We start from the raw sequence: 14,283 nt of genomic DNA on the forward strand, positions 1-14,283 counted from the left end.
TATAATGTATGCATTCATCTGAATCGGTGGGAACAGAAATAAAAAGGCCAGAAGTAGAAAATATAAAAATCTTCAGTACAAAATATAAAAATATCAAGAAGACAACGTATGGATGTATTTATAACATATATGTGCACAGTTATCTCACCAATCGCATACAGGAGAACCCCTCACTTGCCAGTCAACTTGCCTCAAAACAACAGAGCTACCCCTCAACTTTGACAAAAGAAGCTCTTGTTGTCCAAGACCAGAGAAGAGCTATACCACGCTCTGCTAAGCTATGCCTGGATAGATATGGAGCAGTCTGATTGTAGGCTTTTCTAGCTACCAGTCACTTTGTCTACACAGACATGCATACATCTATTCATCCCAGAGAGCTTAGGGCAAAGAGCTGTTACAGGCGCCTCAAGGAAAAAGGAGCCTCAAGACTACTTTGGTAGGGCAGGAAAATAAGGGGACATGGAGACATGGTACAGGGGACACTCACAATTGAGCAACACTGGCCACAGAAACGTCACTCAACAAAATACTAATGTTGCACTTAAGAACACTGGTAACAAATCAGGACAGAGACGGATCTGTTGCAACTACAAAGAGGGAGGGAAAATAAAACCTAGGATGGTATGAGTCTAGTAGAACAGAACCCAAATAAGAAACAGAAGATACACTAACACTGCAATAGAAAGACCTGTTTGGAAGCATACATTACCATTATTGCTACTTCACTGCCACTCTGATTTAGGTTAAGTGGAGGACCTGAACGTCCACTGTGAACTATGATCCAGCAACAATCCAATACATACTCATTTAAACTGGGTATATTGAGCGGTCGCAAAACCCTCCCCCACCCATTATGAACATCTGCAGTCATATGTTCAAAACAACCCATGCACCCACCCACATCAAAGCAGTTGGGGAGTAGCAAGCCAATGTCTGGACAAAGCACTGAAAGGCTAAGAACTTTATGTACGTTGCACTACCCAAACATGAAATACCACAACAATAAACGTGCATGAGAAATGGGTTCTACCCCATTTAATTTCTCAGATTCTTCACTTTTTGAGCTACCTTGCTTATGGACTCCTATCATTAGGGAGTCTCCACCACTATAAGCTCCGTTATAATGGTTTGGGGTGCTAATTACCAGTGTACACCATTTAAGATAAGGTCCACTGATGCACAAATAAGGTAAGTGACTCTGAGGTACTTGCACTTGAACACTTGTGTGCATGTGTGTGCAAATGTGGGCGGGCTGATCATATGAGACTTCAGGTAGCCTGTCGCGGAAGGGGCCCTTCAGGGGTTGGTGCTGAGCTGTGCAGGCGTTATAGTAGGAGTGGGTATTAATAGTGAGTGTATGTACATCTAAAGTGCTTCACTGAAATATATCCGAAGGATGAAATCTGTACCAAACTACTATTTCAGCATAGTTGACCTAGAGACTTAAAGTAAATTGGGATGCCAAATGCAGACCAGTTATTGATTTTCACATACTGCAATTCTTGTGGCACTTAAAAGATTTATCATTTGTCTCTTAGCGTCTAATGAGTTTTAGGCCTTTGAGTTACCCTGCTGGGCTACAGTAATTACTCTGTTGGCCAGATGGATGGTCAAAGGCCTCCATAAACTATACGACCATTAGCCAATAAAAGGCTTGCTTCGTGGAGAGGAGAGGGTAGGGAAAGAATCTGCATGTGCTAAATACATTTCACCCTGTAATTGGCCTGGGAAGGCTCAACCCCATAAACAAAGGAGAGCAGCTAAAACTCTGGAGCCGGTCCCCGGAGGGGTTACCCATTTATGTAAAGGAAACAGGCAACTGTGGCAGTTAGAGGCTGGGTTTAGGCTCTCAGACAAGGTCTTTCAACAGTCAACTTGGCAAAATCAGAGGAATACCCAGCTGGAAGAGAGAATACCCCGACTCCTGTAGAGATGGCTCCAGAACTTTTAGACTTCAGTTAACAACCATTGACTGGGATTTGTTCTCCAGATAGTGGCGCTGACCCCCTACACCCTCTGGAGGACAGTGGAGGGATAGATTTACTGGGAGAGGGCTTTGGTGGAGGTCCTCAGGATCTTCTGTAGGCTGGTACTACAGATGTTTGACCTTCTGGAGAGAGACCAGAGCCATGTGCTCTGCAAGCAACCAAAGGAGACCATGGGACCTGGAGCGTGCAGGCAGTGAAGGCACTTTGCCTTGGGGGTGCTGCTGAGGAAGACCCTGGGCCTTGTAGCAGCGCCAGGCACCCAGACAAGGAACTGATACTGTGCAGTAAAAATCAAGGCCCTCTATGACTGCAACGATTTAGAGGTCAGCAGATGGAATGAACAGACTTCTAGGGTAGAGCTGACCACCAAAAGCAAAACAAAAACCTCCAAATTGGCCCACTGTGGCCTGAGAACAGCAAGAAAGAAGCTTGGTCCCCCAGGGGTCGGGGAGGGTGTCCTTCCAGTTTATATGAAATGTCTCTTGGGTCCCTATCTTCCAGAGGACTTAAAGCAAAAGAATGACCTGGGAGTGGGGGGCAGGTACAAGCATGCACCCCTTCAGCCTCATTGTGATTAGGTGTGCCCCCAGGGGGTCCTCACCTCCCCATAGCAAATGAAACCATACACATGCTGAATCAGGAAAATAAAGTGACACTGTGCTCGAGGGGGCACTGCCCCTGGGGAAAACAGGCCAGGGGCACACTGCCATGCCCCTTCCTACTCTACATACATTGTCTGGGTGAAGCGAGGAAGAGTGCTGAGGCAGGAACATGCTCTCAGGCATGGACATTAAAGAAGTGAAGCTGCTACTGCGCTGGCTACACACAGCTGAGCGAGGAGTGACTTAACCCACATAGTCTTTGGGGCTCTCAACAAAAATAAATGATGTGGGTGGCCCAACTGGGACTGGGGGACCTTTAATAAAATTAAACTAAAAAAGCCACCAAAGGAAAAGGTGACGTTTTCCCTGTCGGGGTCGCCTTAAAGGGCTGCTGTGAGAACGGATTCTCTGAGGTGAGGGAGCACCACATAACCCTTTTGGGTAAAAAAGTGCTTTTTTGTGGTGGCTCAGAGACCACTCACATGTCAGACTGTGCTCTGGGGCTGCCAGGAATATGCAGTGATTCTCCAGAAAGTTTCTTTTTTTTTTTTAAAGGGGGGGGGGGGGGGGGGGGGAGAGGGGGGGTCACATTAGTGCCTTGGTGGAAGCTTAATCTGAATTCAGAGTCTCTTGTGTGGATACCCATTAGTGAGTCCCAAGGCTGCATATTAGCAGATTGAAACACTGAAAAAACCTAATGACTTTGGAAGTGCTTTAAAAATATTTTGAAATGCACTATTGTCAATGACAAACTTAACCGTGAATTGTTACTTGTTTCAATGAAGGTCATACAAATGTTCTGAAATGCTTTACCGATAATCAAAGTTTGTGGTGAATCATTACATGCTCTAATGACTGTCACTATATGATGGTACCATCTTTAGTGATTTTAACAGTGTTACATTGGTTTATTGAGACATAGTTCTGCTTTTACTAATGTGGTGATACCTTGACAAAGACAGTAGACCTTTTTGATAACTACACCCCATGAAACTGTATGTAGTATTGGTGCACTGTATTGTAGTTATAAGGTTCAGGGCTGCGCTAGGGGTGTGAACTGTTGGGAGGGTGTCCAGATACATTATTTTTCAACAGACATGTATACGTGTAAATTAATGTGTAATACCGAGGTGTGTGTGTGTTTGTGTGAGTGACTGACAGTGTGTGTAAATAAGCACCCTTTCCTTTTATAAGTAAAAGCACTGACTAGACTTGATTTATTGGGAGTTTGTGTGTCCGGACTGGGGTACTAGCCATCACAATCTCTCAATTAGCCCTTTCACTGCTCTGCCTCATTCTGACAGAATCAAATGCTATAAAGGTGTGCTTGGTTAACAGTAGAAAGAAGGTTGGGGATTTATTACCTGAGAAGTTCCAAAGTCCTTCTCAATTAAAGACCAACTTTCTTACAATATGTTGGTGCAGGGAGAAAAAAAGTGTTTGCGTTGGGTTACAGCCCAATATAAAAATGAAGAATAGCAATAAACTATAACAAGCATTTGCAATCCAATACGTCTCGCATGAGAGTTTGCGCTGTTGACATTGTAAATGACAGTGCCTTTTATTTATGTGTTGTTTTCAAAACAGATAAATAAAAGTCGTTGTCATTTACAATACTAATAGCTTAAACTCTCGCAAATGCGAGACCTATTGCATTGCAAACGTGTGCTTAATTAGTAAAAGCGTTAGGATAATGCTATTTGAGAAAATAGTGCTTGGAGGCTGTAACTAAAGCATACCGAGCAACAACACACGTAACGGGATGCCGCCATGGGAGGTTGCAAAATGAGACAAGGAGACTGTGGGGGGGTGGGGGTTAATTTAGAAAACGCCCAGTGTCAAAACAGCGGCAGGGAACCGTCCCTATTCTCGCGCGTGCCCAAGTTTTAAGAATTTATCACAGGCCCAAACACTCCAGAATTAGCAACCATTCTAATACAAGTCAAAAGTAGCTTTATTTCAGCCTTACAAGACCTTAAAAGCACATATATAACATTTACAAATTTATTAATCAATATAAAAATGTTTGTGTACTCAAATATAAAAACATCTAAAAAAAAATAAAAAATAAAAATTATATATATATATATATATATATATATATATATATATATATATATATATATATATATATATATATATATATATATATATATATATATATATATATATATATATATATATATATGGTAGCTTGGTAGGCATTAAGTATCTCAATCATAAAATACAAAGTCGAATGTATTAAGAGGTCAGACTAAATAAAATGAGGTGTCCGGGGTCTTTAGAAAAAGTGCAGAGTATGGGCAGTTTAGACTTACTTTCTTTAGAACTGCGCAACGAGTACACCACATTGAGAACAAATAACGGGAGCCAGAATAAACAATTGGCATGCCAGTGTCGTATTCCAGGATTCTATGGGCCTGTAGGCAATGGGGAGTTCCAAGGTTCCTGCAAAGCTGTCTTAGCCAACGAGCCCTTATAGCCTTGTAGATAGGGCAAAAAAACAACACATACAAGTCGGTCTCCGTACAGTTTTTGCAAGACGGACAAGCTTTCGTCTGACTACCCCCCCCACTTATAGGTGACAGCATATACGGGGAGTACGCCATGCCTGAACTGCATGTAGAGTTGTTTTGGCTAGGAAGGGCTGTATGTCATCGAGGCTAGGTTCTAGGGGGTATAGGAATTTGACATCTAGAAAGGATGTAGTAAGTGTGCCTGTCCTGAGGCCCCTCTGGAGTAAATTGAGATGGTGATCCTTAAAGTTTTTTATCAGGACTTTTCTTGGTGTAACCAGAGAGCTTTCTTCCGGGCTATTCCATAAATCTCCCATTCCAATGGCTACAAAGGAGTTCTTAATGTAGGTGAGCCAGGAAATTTTGCTAGTCTCCCTGACATTGGCCACCTCCCTCAATTCCACCTTATACGTGGATAACTCTGGGGTACTCCATAGGCGGCTCCAGTAAAGTAGGGGTCTGAGCGCTACCTCCTGTGCCACTGGGCTCACACCCAGGTCCATTCGGAGCGGAGTTAAAGGGGTGCTATTAGGAAGACCCACCAGCTGTCTAAGGAAAGAGTTTTCAATCCTTGCAAGTTGTTCGGTTGGCCTATGGCCCCATAATTCGGCTCCGTACAAGGCATCCCTTCTAACTTACGCCTTATAGATTTCCAGCACCGGCCCCAGCATCTTTCGTACACACTTTGTCTGCAGTTTCGCGAGGCCCCCCTGACATTTGCGTTAACTTGAGACAAACCTTCCTGATTTGATCACCCCACTCCATATTCTCGTTGAGGGTTAGGCCCAAATAGTCACAGACAGAGACTTTCTCTAACGATTCACCGGCTAGTTGTGGATTGAGACGCTTTGAGTGGCCTGCATTGAACACCATATATTTTGTTTTCTGGGTATTTATTTCCAGGCCCCTGTTCTTGCAGAATAGGAAAAAAATATCCAGTACCCTTTGAATACCCATCGGTGATTTTGACAGCAGGAGGGTGTCGTCTGCGAACATCAAGGCAGATACCTTGCGGCCTGCTAGTTTTGGAGCATCTAAATCCCCTCCGGCTGCCAAAACTCCCACTAGGCCATTTATAGAGAGACAAAAAAGGGTAGGGGCTAGGACACACCCCTGTCTCACACCTCTCTCTATGGGTATGCGATCAGTGAGTTCTCCATTCTTTCCAAATCTAATTTGGGCATAGTTGCTCGCATGCAATCTTTTCAGAATCTCACATAAGTACGGAGGCGCCCCTAAATCATATAGGATAGCCCATAGGTTTTCTCTGGGGACTAGATCAAAGGCCGATTTCAGGTCCACGAAAATCATGTGGAGACTGCCACCCTCCAAGATTACTGTTTTCCAGTGCAGTAGTTGCAACCTGAAAACTTGATCAATTGTGGACGTTTTTGTAAGAAAACCAGCCTGATATGGGGTAAGAATGGAAAACTCCTCCATCCAATTCTGCAAACGGTCCAGAAGCACTCGAGCGAAGATTTTTTGTGCAACATCGAGGAGGCTAATGGGCCGATAATTTGCAGGAAGGAGGGGTGAGCCCTTCTTGAAAATAGGGATAATTTCAGCCCCTAACCAGGTTATGGGGGATGTCCATTATAATATAGCGTTAAATATGCTCCAGAGATAGGGGGCCCAAACACTAGGTTCATTACGGTAGAGGTCTCCAGGGATCTTATCGAGCCCCGGGGCCTTAACAGGTATTACTCGGGCAATTGCGGCCGTAACCTCTTTTAGAGAAATTGCCGGAGTTTCCGGGCTGACTAGATATGTGAGAGGTGACGGTTTCGGCATGCTCAAGAGTACCCTCTTCCATGGAGTAAAGTGACTGAAAGTGTGCCCTCCAGACCTAATACAACAAAAACAAGTCAGTGTCTCGGGACAGCGAGTTGGACTGGAGCAGAAACACATCTATTCAGTCTGTGCTGTAAAGACAACACTCACCATCCAACTCCGACACAATGAAACCACCACCGGCTGTGGAGACATCTGCGTCACGTACTCAGGCAAAGCATTCAAGGGCTTTCCGAGAGCCCCGTCAAGTTATTATTGTCCGTGTGAGCATTCTGTTTCCTCCAACGAGTGGTGCGCGCGCACCACAGCGAGCCATGTGGTTTCAATTATCGCGCCCATGTCTGGGCACGATAATTGAAACCACATGGCAGCGGTGCGCGTAATAGATACCGATAGGCCATGGGCGGAGCAATGCGCCCGCCTTTGGCCAATTGCGTGCAGTCTTTGTTAAAAAGACGCATGCAAAGGCCAATAGCGTGGCCCAAAAGGAAAAGCACACGCACAAGCGTGAGCGATTCCTAGGGTAGTTTTCAAACCCCCTAAAAATAAGTCACTTTCTCATTTGTCCACACAACGATCTATGTATGAAAATGAAGTATATTACAAACATTTATTAAACTAAAGCAAATAAGCATATCAACTATTGCTAGTTGAAGCCATGTATTGCCTTGATCTTTAAAAGTAAAAGACAGCAAATAAACATGTGAACATACTTTGTAAGTGGTGCTTGGCATTTGGGGGACAGAATTAATTTAAAAAAAATGAAGTTGTTCCCAAGTGATAGTATGCATACTCCTGATTTATTGTGATGTGAAAACGAAAAGTTTCTTACCTGTCGGTGTAGTTTTGCAGCTTGAAGATCTTTCTGGATTCACTATGCTGTGCATTATTCCGCGATCTTGTGGTTGGGTCCGGATTCGTAGTCTTTTCTTTTTTTTTTTTTTTTTTGTAGCCCAGGTGGGCGTCGACGTCCACCATTTGGTGCACCTCCCGTGACGTCGTCGTGCTTCCTGCGGAAGTCCCACCTTTGGGGCGCCATCTTCGGGTTCTTTTTTCCCTGTTTTTTTTTTTTTTTTTTTAACCCTAGGCGATTGATTAATCCTTTCGTCCATATTTCTGTACGTTTCCACTTCTTTGATCCTATCCATTTCACCCCCTCTTCCTCCAGCCTCATCTTCCTGGCGGAGGTGGGTGGGTTCGCTAGTGAATCCAGAAAGATCTTCAAGCTGCAAAACTACACCGACAGGTAAGAAACTTTTCGTTTTGCAGCGTGAATCTTTCTGGATTCACTATGCTGTGCATAGACTTTGTAGCGGTTTTCCTATTTTTGTGGTGGCTGGGTGGAAGATGATCGCTGGTCGTTGAAAATGTGTTGTAGCACCTTCTGTCCGACCTGTGCTTCCTTATTCATTTGAATGTCCACGCAGTAGTGCTTTGTGAACGTGTGCACAGATGCCCAAGTTGCTGCGAGACAAATGTCTTGGATGGGCGTGTTTGCCAGGAAGGCAACTGTGGCCCCCTTCTTCCTTGTGGAGTGAGCTTGGGGCCCCTCCGTTAGCTCCTGTCCAGCCTGTTTGTGACAGAATTGAATAGTGAGGGCAATCCACCTAGCGATGGTGCCCTTGGTCACTGGTCTACCCATGAAGCTAGTAGCAAAGGACACAAACAGCTGCTTCGACTTCCTGAGTTCCTTGGTTCTTTCAATGTAGTGCATCACCGCTCTTCTGGCATCGAGGGTGTGCAGGGCCTTTTCTGCGTTTGTAGTCGGGTTTTGGAAGAAACTCGGTATCTGGATACTCTGATTCATGTGGAACGCCGACACTACCTTGGGCATGAAGTGTGGGTCCGTCCTCAGGACTACCCTGTCTTTGTGAATTTGAATGTAGGGCTCCTGTAGCGTTAGTGCTTGAAGCTCGCTCACCCTGCGTAGTGAGGTTATGGCCACTAGAAAGGCAGTTTTCATCGTCAACATTTGTAGAGTGGCCTTGTGAATGGGTTCAAACGGCGCCTTCATGAGCTCCGTCAGAACCACGTTTAAATTCCATGCCGGCGGCGGCAACCTTTTCGGGGGTGCCATTCTTTTGGCTCCCTCCATGAATCTCTTCACCACCTGCGAGGTGAAGAAACTTCCACCCTTCTCACCTCTGGTGTAGGCAACGATCGCTGCTAGGTGTACCCTTAGGGAGCTCGAGCAGAGGTTACTCCTTAGAAGGTGTGTGAGGTACCTCAGCACAGTTGAGTCTCTTGTCATTCTGTTTTGCAGGCCCTTTTTCCTGCACCACACCGTGAATCTCTTCCACTTTGCGCTGTAGCACTTTCTTGTAGTAGGTTTCCTTGCCTCCCGTAGCACTCGCATAGTGCTCTGAGGTAACCTTAGGTGTGCGAACTCTAGGTCTTCAGGAGCCATGCTGCTAGGTTGAGGGTCTCTGGCTCTGGGTGCAGGACCTCCCCGTTTTGCATTGAGAGCAGGTCTTTTCTCCTCTCGAACCTGTACGGATTGCCTTGCGCCATTTCTTGAATCTGTGAGAACCATGTCTGCCTCGCCCACTGTGGAGCCACCAGGATCAGAGTCATGTTGCTGGTTCTGCACTTGTCGAGCACTCTGTGCAACAGGGGTATCGGTGGAAAGGCGTAGGCAAATGTCCTCCACCAGCTTATCCATAGGGCATTTCCCTTGGATTGCTGATCTGGTTGCCTGGACGCGAAGCTTTGGCATTTTGCATTGTGGCGTGTTGCAAATAGGTCTATTGTGGGAGTCCCCCATCTCCGGAAGATTTTCTCCGTTTCCTGGCCATTGAGCTCCCACTCGTGCGATGCTGAGGTCTGCCTGCTCAGCCAGTCTGCCTCCACATTGTCCTTCCCTGGTAGGTGAATTGCCAGTAGATCTATCTTGAGAGGTATGGCCCATCTCCAAATCTCCTGAGCTAGGGATGAGAGTGGAAACGACTGTGTCCCCCCTTGTTTGTTGATGTAGAACATCGCCGTGGTGTTGTCTGTCTGTACCAACACCCTCTGGCCGAACAGGTGTCTCTGGAATGCCTTCAGGGCTAGCAGTATCGTTTTCAACTCGAGGTAGTTGATGTGGCGGACCGCGTCTGCTGGAGCCCATAGACCCCTCACTCTGAGGTTGTCCATGTGCGCTCCCCATCCCTTCTGCGATGCGTCCGTGGTAATGGTCACTGTTGGGCTTGGTGGTGTCAGGCTTCTCCCCGTTGTTATGTTGTCTCTGTTCCACCAAGTTATCTCCTCCTGCACTGCGTGCGTAACAACCACTAGATCCTCCCAACTTCATTTTGCTTGTGACCATTGCTGTTGCAGCCATTCCTGGAATGGTCTCATGTGCAGGCGTACATTCGGCACCAGCTGGATACAGGACGCCATCATCCCCATCATCTTGCTCACCGCCCTCACTGTCAGAGCTCGCCCCTTCTGGTAGAGCTGCGTCTCCTTCAGTAGAGCATCTGTCCTCCTGTCGCTGGGCACTACTGTACTGTTGAGGGAGTTGATCTTTGCCCCCAGGAAAATCTTTACCTGTTCCGGTTCCAGCGATGATTTTCCCCAGTGGATGGAAAATCCCAGATTTGTGAGGGTGTCTGTTACGCGTTTTGCGTGCCTCTCGCACTTCTCGCGTGAGTTTGCCTTGACCAGCCAGTCGTCCAAGTAGGGGTATACGTGTATTCCCTGCTTTCGTAGGTGTGCCGCTACCGCCGACAGGCATTTTGTAAAGACCCTTGGCGCTGATTTTAATCCGAAGGCCAGGGTTGTGAACTGGTAGTGTTCCTGTTCGATGTTGAATCTTAGAAGGTCCTTGTGCCTTCTGTTTATTGGGATGTGAAGGTAGGCATCCTTGAGGTCCACGGTGACCATGAAGTCCCCTTCTCTTATCTGTGGCAGTACCTCCTGCAGTGAAGTCATTTTGAACCTTTGCGTTCTGACGAACTTGTTTAGGTAACGGAGGTCCAGTATGGGTCTGAGGTCCCCGTCTACCTTCGGAACCACGAAGTAGTTTGAGTAGACCCCTTTGTTGCGTTCCCTGAACGGCACTGTCTCTATGGCTCCCTTTTGTAGGAGTTTCCGCGTTTCTTCTCTGAGTATTGCCAGTTCTTGGGCCGATCTCTGTCTTCCCTTCGGCTTCCTGTTTGGAGGTCTTTTCTCCAAGTCTACGCAGTATCCGTACTGCACGATGTTCCGTATCCACTTGTCTGTGGTTATACGCCGCCACTCCTGAAGGTAGAACCTCAGCCTTCCGCCTACTGGTGTCGTATGCTCGTAGGCTCTTGAATCTTCTCTTCCCCCTGATGACACTTTTCTGCGCCTCACCCTTGGGGACCTGACGAGGGTAGGCGTCTTCTTGCGTGCTGAGTCACTTCGAGGAGGGCTGATCGCCCCCTCTCCTCCTTTGGCCACGTCCGTTCCCTCTCCCGCGAAAGGACTGGCCCCGAGGTTGATATTGCCAGCTTTGCTTCTGCTGACTTTGTCCGTGACCTTCGCCCTGCTGACCTTGTTGGAACGCCTGGTGCGACGTCCCCTGTTGGCTTCCACCCCTACCGTAGGGTCTCCTCGAGGGATTTCCTCGTCTCATTCCCCTCAGCTGTAGGGCCCCCATGGACCTCGCTGTCTCGTTTTCCTTCTTGAGCTGGGTGAGCTTTTCGTCCACCGTTGCTCCGAACAGTGTCTCTCCGTTGAAGGGGGTGCCCAGGATGTTGTTCTGCACTTCCGGTTTGAATCCCGAGATTCTTAGCCATGCATGCCTCCTCTCTGTGACCCCTATGGCCATGAGTCTTGCTGAAGTCTCTGCCCCATCCAACGCCGTCTTTATACAGGAGTTGGCGATGTTCTTGCCTTCATCTACCAGGTGAGAGGCTCTCTGGCGGTATTCTTCGGGGAGGTGCTTTACTAGCTCCCCCATCTCATCCCAGTGTTGGTATTGGTGTCTATTGAGGAGTGCATTCGAATTCGCCATGCGCCAGTGCATTGCGGCGTTCCTCTCGACCTTTCTGCCTGTGAGGTCGATCCTCCTGCTCTCTTTATCCGGAGGTGGGCCCGAAGTTGCTGGAACGTTGGCCCTTCTCCTGGCCGTGGAGGCTATGATGGAGTCTGCGGTGACGCTACCCTTGATGTAAGGTGGGTCCAGGGAGGAGTGCTTATATTTCTTCTCTGTCCTGGGCGTGATCGACCGGCAGGTGGCAGGCTCCTTGAAGGCTTCTCTCCCCTGGTTCATCACGCTTTGTAGCATGGGGAGGAACTGACTCCTAGTCTGGATGGGGAGCAGTGTTTCGGCCTCTCTTCGTCGAGTTTGACGCCGAAGGCCATTGCTGCGCTCTTCACCACCATATTGTACACCCCGATGTCGTCGGGTGGCGAAGGCCTCGAGGGGTACGTGTCCACGGGCTCCTCCGGGTTTTCGGTGTCGAGATCGTGCCATTCGACGTCGTTGCTGGTAGATGCCGCCGATTCGTAGAACGACTGTTGGTCTTCTTCCTCGGCTTCTCCCTCATAATAGGGCTCCTCTTCTTCTTCGAGATCCCTTGTCAGCCCTTCGGCGTCGAACTCGTCTTCGACCTCGACGACGTCCGCCGATGAAACCGTTGGAATCTTGAATTCCTTCATCCTGGCGTCGAACTCCTTCTTCCTTTGAAGGATGTTCTCCATTTCGGCCTCGAGCCGCCTCTTCTTTTTCTCCATTTCGGAGATGCTTTCGGCGTCGACCGCGGGTCTTTTCGATGAAACTTGCGTCGACGTCGAACGTTCTTTCTGCGTCGATCGGCCCGTTTCATGGGATGATTTCGACGACCCTTGCCTTTCGGCGTCTTTCTGCACCAGGGAGTCCTTTTGTAAGGATCCGCTGGGCCTTTTGTCCGAAGTTCCCCCTTTGGACGTCGAAGTTTTCGGCGCCGGGGCTCCCTTCGTGGACCTTGACTCAGTTTTTTTCGAGTCACCCTCGTGTTTGAGGTGTTTTTTGATTTGCGCTCGACGATTCTCCTACCTCGTCTTCTTTTTTCTTGTCGGTCTCTACGACCGTGAAGTTTTCGGCTGTCTCGGCGACGTTGTCCTCGTCGTCCGTGTCGAGGCCCAGCTCGTAGAGTGTCGGGGGTTTCCCTTTGCCATCCATGTTGGCGTTGGCTCTTCTCTGCCTCTCTCTCACCCTGAGTGTCTTCGGCGCGAAGGCTGAGCAGGCGTTGCAGTCGATACTCTGGTGATCCACCGGTAGGCAGAGGTTGCAGACCGGATGCTGGTCTTTCTGCGCGAACTTGTGGTGGCAGTTTGGGCAGAACTTGAATGGCGTCTTGTCCATTTCGCTCAGGGTCTCTGAGCGTGCATTCTCCAAGGCTGTCGAAGAAAAAAGCTCGCTGGTCCTCTTTCTTCGCGCTCCTGATGAAATCTGTTCTATTCCTGATGTCTTCTCTTGATTCTATCGATGAAACTCGCTTTTCTTCCTTCTTCCTCCGAGTGAATTTCTGGAGCTTCCCGATGACGATCCAGACCCAACGGCGGAAAAAAGAATCTGAAGATGGCGCCCCAAAGGTGGGACTTCCGCAGGAAGCACGACGACGTCACGGGAGGTGCACCAAATGGTGGACGTCGACGCCCACCTGGGCTACAAAAAAAAAAAAAAAAAAAAAAAAAAAAAAGAAAAGACTACGAATCCGGACCCAACCACAAGATCGCGGAATAATGCACAGCATAGTGAATCCAGAAAGATTCACGCTGCAAAACAAAGGACTACAGCGGGGCTATATGGTGTGCAGATTATCACATGAAATGTTTTCCTGCTTAGAAACAGGATTTAGCTTAAATATTTTGTGTATATACAATACTCAAGTCAGTTTCTCATTGCACAAGTCTGACTCAAAAACGGATAAAATAAACCATAGGCCATTTGACAGAGCAGTAATTGTACTGCTTTTTCTCGCTCTCTGGTCCAGACAGAATGCCTCCTGCTTGTATTACAATAATTTGCCACTTACGCAGATTCCACCCTACAAGGAGTTGGAATAAAAGCCCACCTACCATACTCTTCAGCCTACTGGTATCGACCTTACACCCTTTTGGACCTAGCAAACCAAAAATATTTCATCGTCTGAGGAGGGGTGGCGCCTCGTGCCGAGAACTACCCAAGAGGCTTTCTGTCCCCCCCCACGTCTATTAAAAAAGGAGCTTTGAGGCTCTTGCCGAAGTCCTGCTATGTTTTCAAACCCACTAAAGGACGTCAGCTGTACAAAGCCTTCAAAGACGAGATGGCAACCCACCATGGCAGTGGTTTCCAACTCGTTTTCCCTGCCACAGTGCGTTATCACCTCCTCACTAGATGACCGTGGTGGAAGTGTGCGAGATGGCAGGTATGCACTCTGACAGCATTTTGGCTTTGTTAATCAATCAACATTT

The 14,283-nt window shown here is 47.6% G+C and overlaps 1 protein-coding gene across 1 annotated transcript in view; it reads right to left on the minus strand.

The window, feature by feature from the left end:
* CAPZA2 (capping actin protein of muscle Z-line subunit alpha 2) overlaps nucleotides 1-14,283 on the minus strand; it is a 294,210-nt gene that overhangs the window by 120,490 nt on the left and 159,437 nt on the right. The gene's annotated exons all lie outside the window — the stretch shown is intronic.

This window comes from Triturus cristatus, chromosome 4_1 (genome assembly GCF_964204655.1).
Source record: "Triturus cristatus chromosome 4_1, aTriCri1.1, whole genome shotgun sequence".
NCBI classification, from domain to species: Eukaryota; Metazoa; Chordata; class Amphibia; order Caudata; family Salamandridae; genus Triturus; species Triturus cristatus.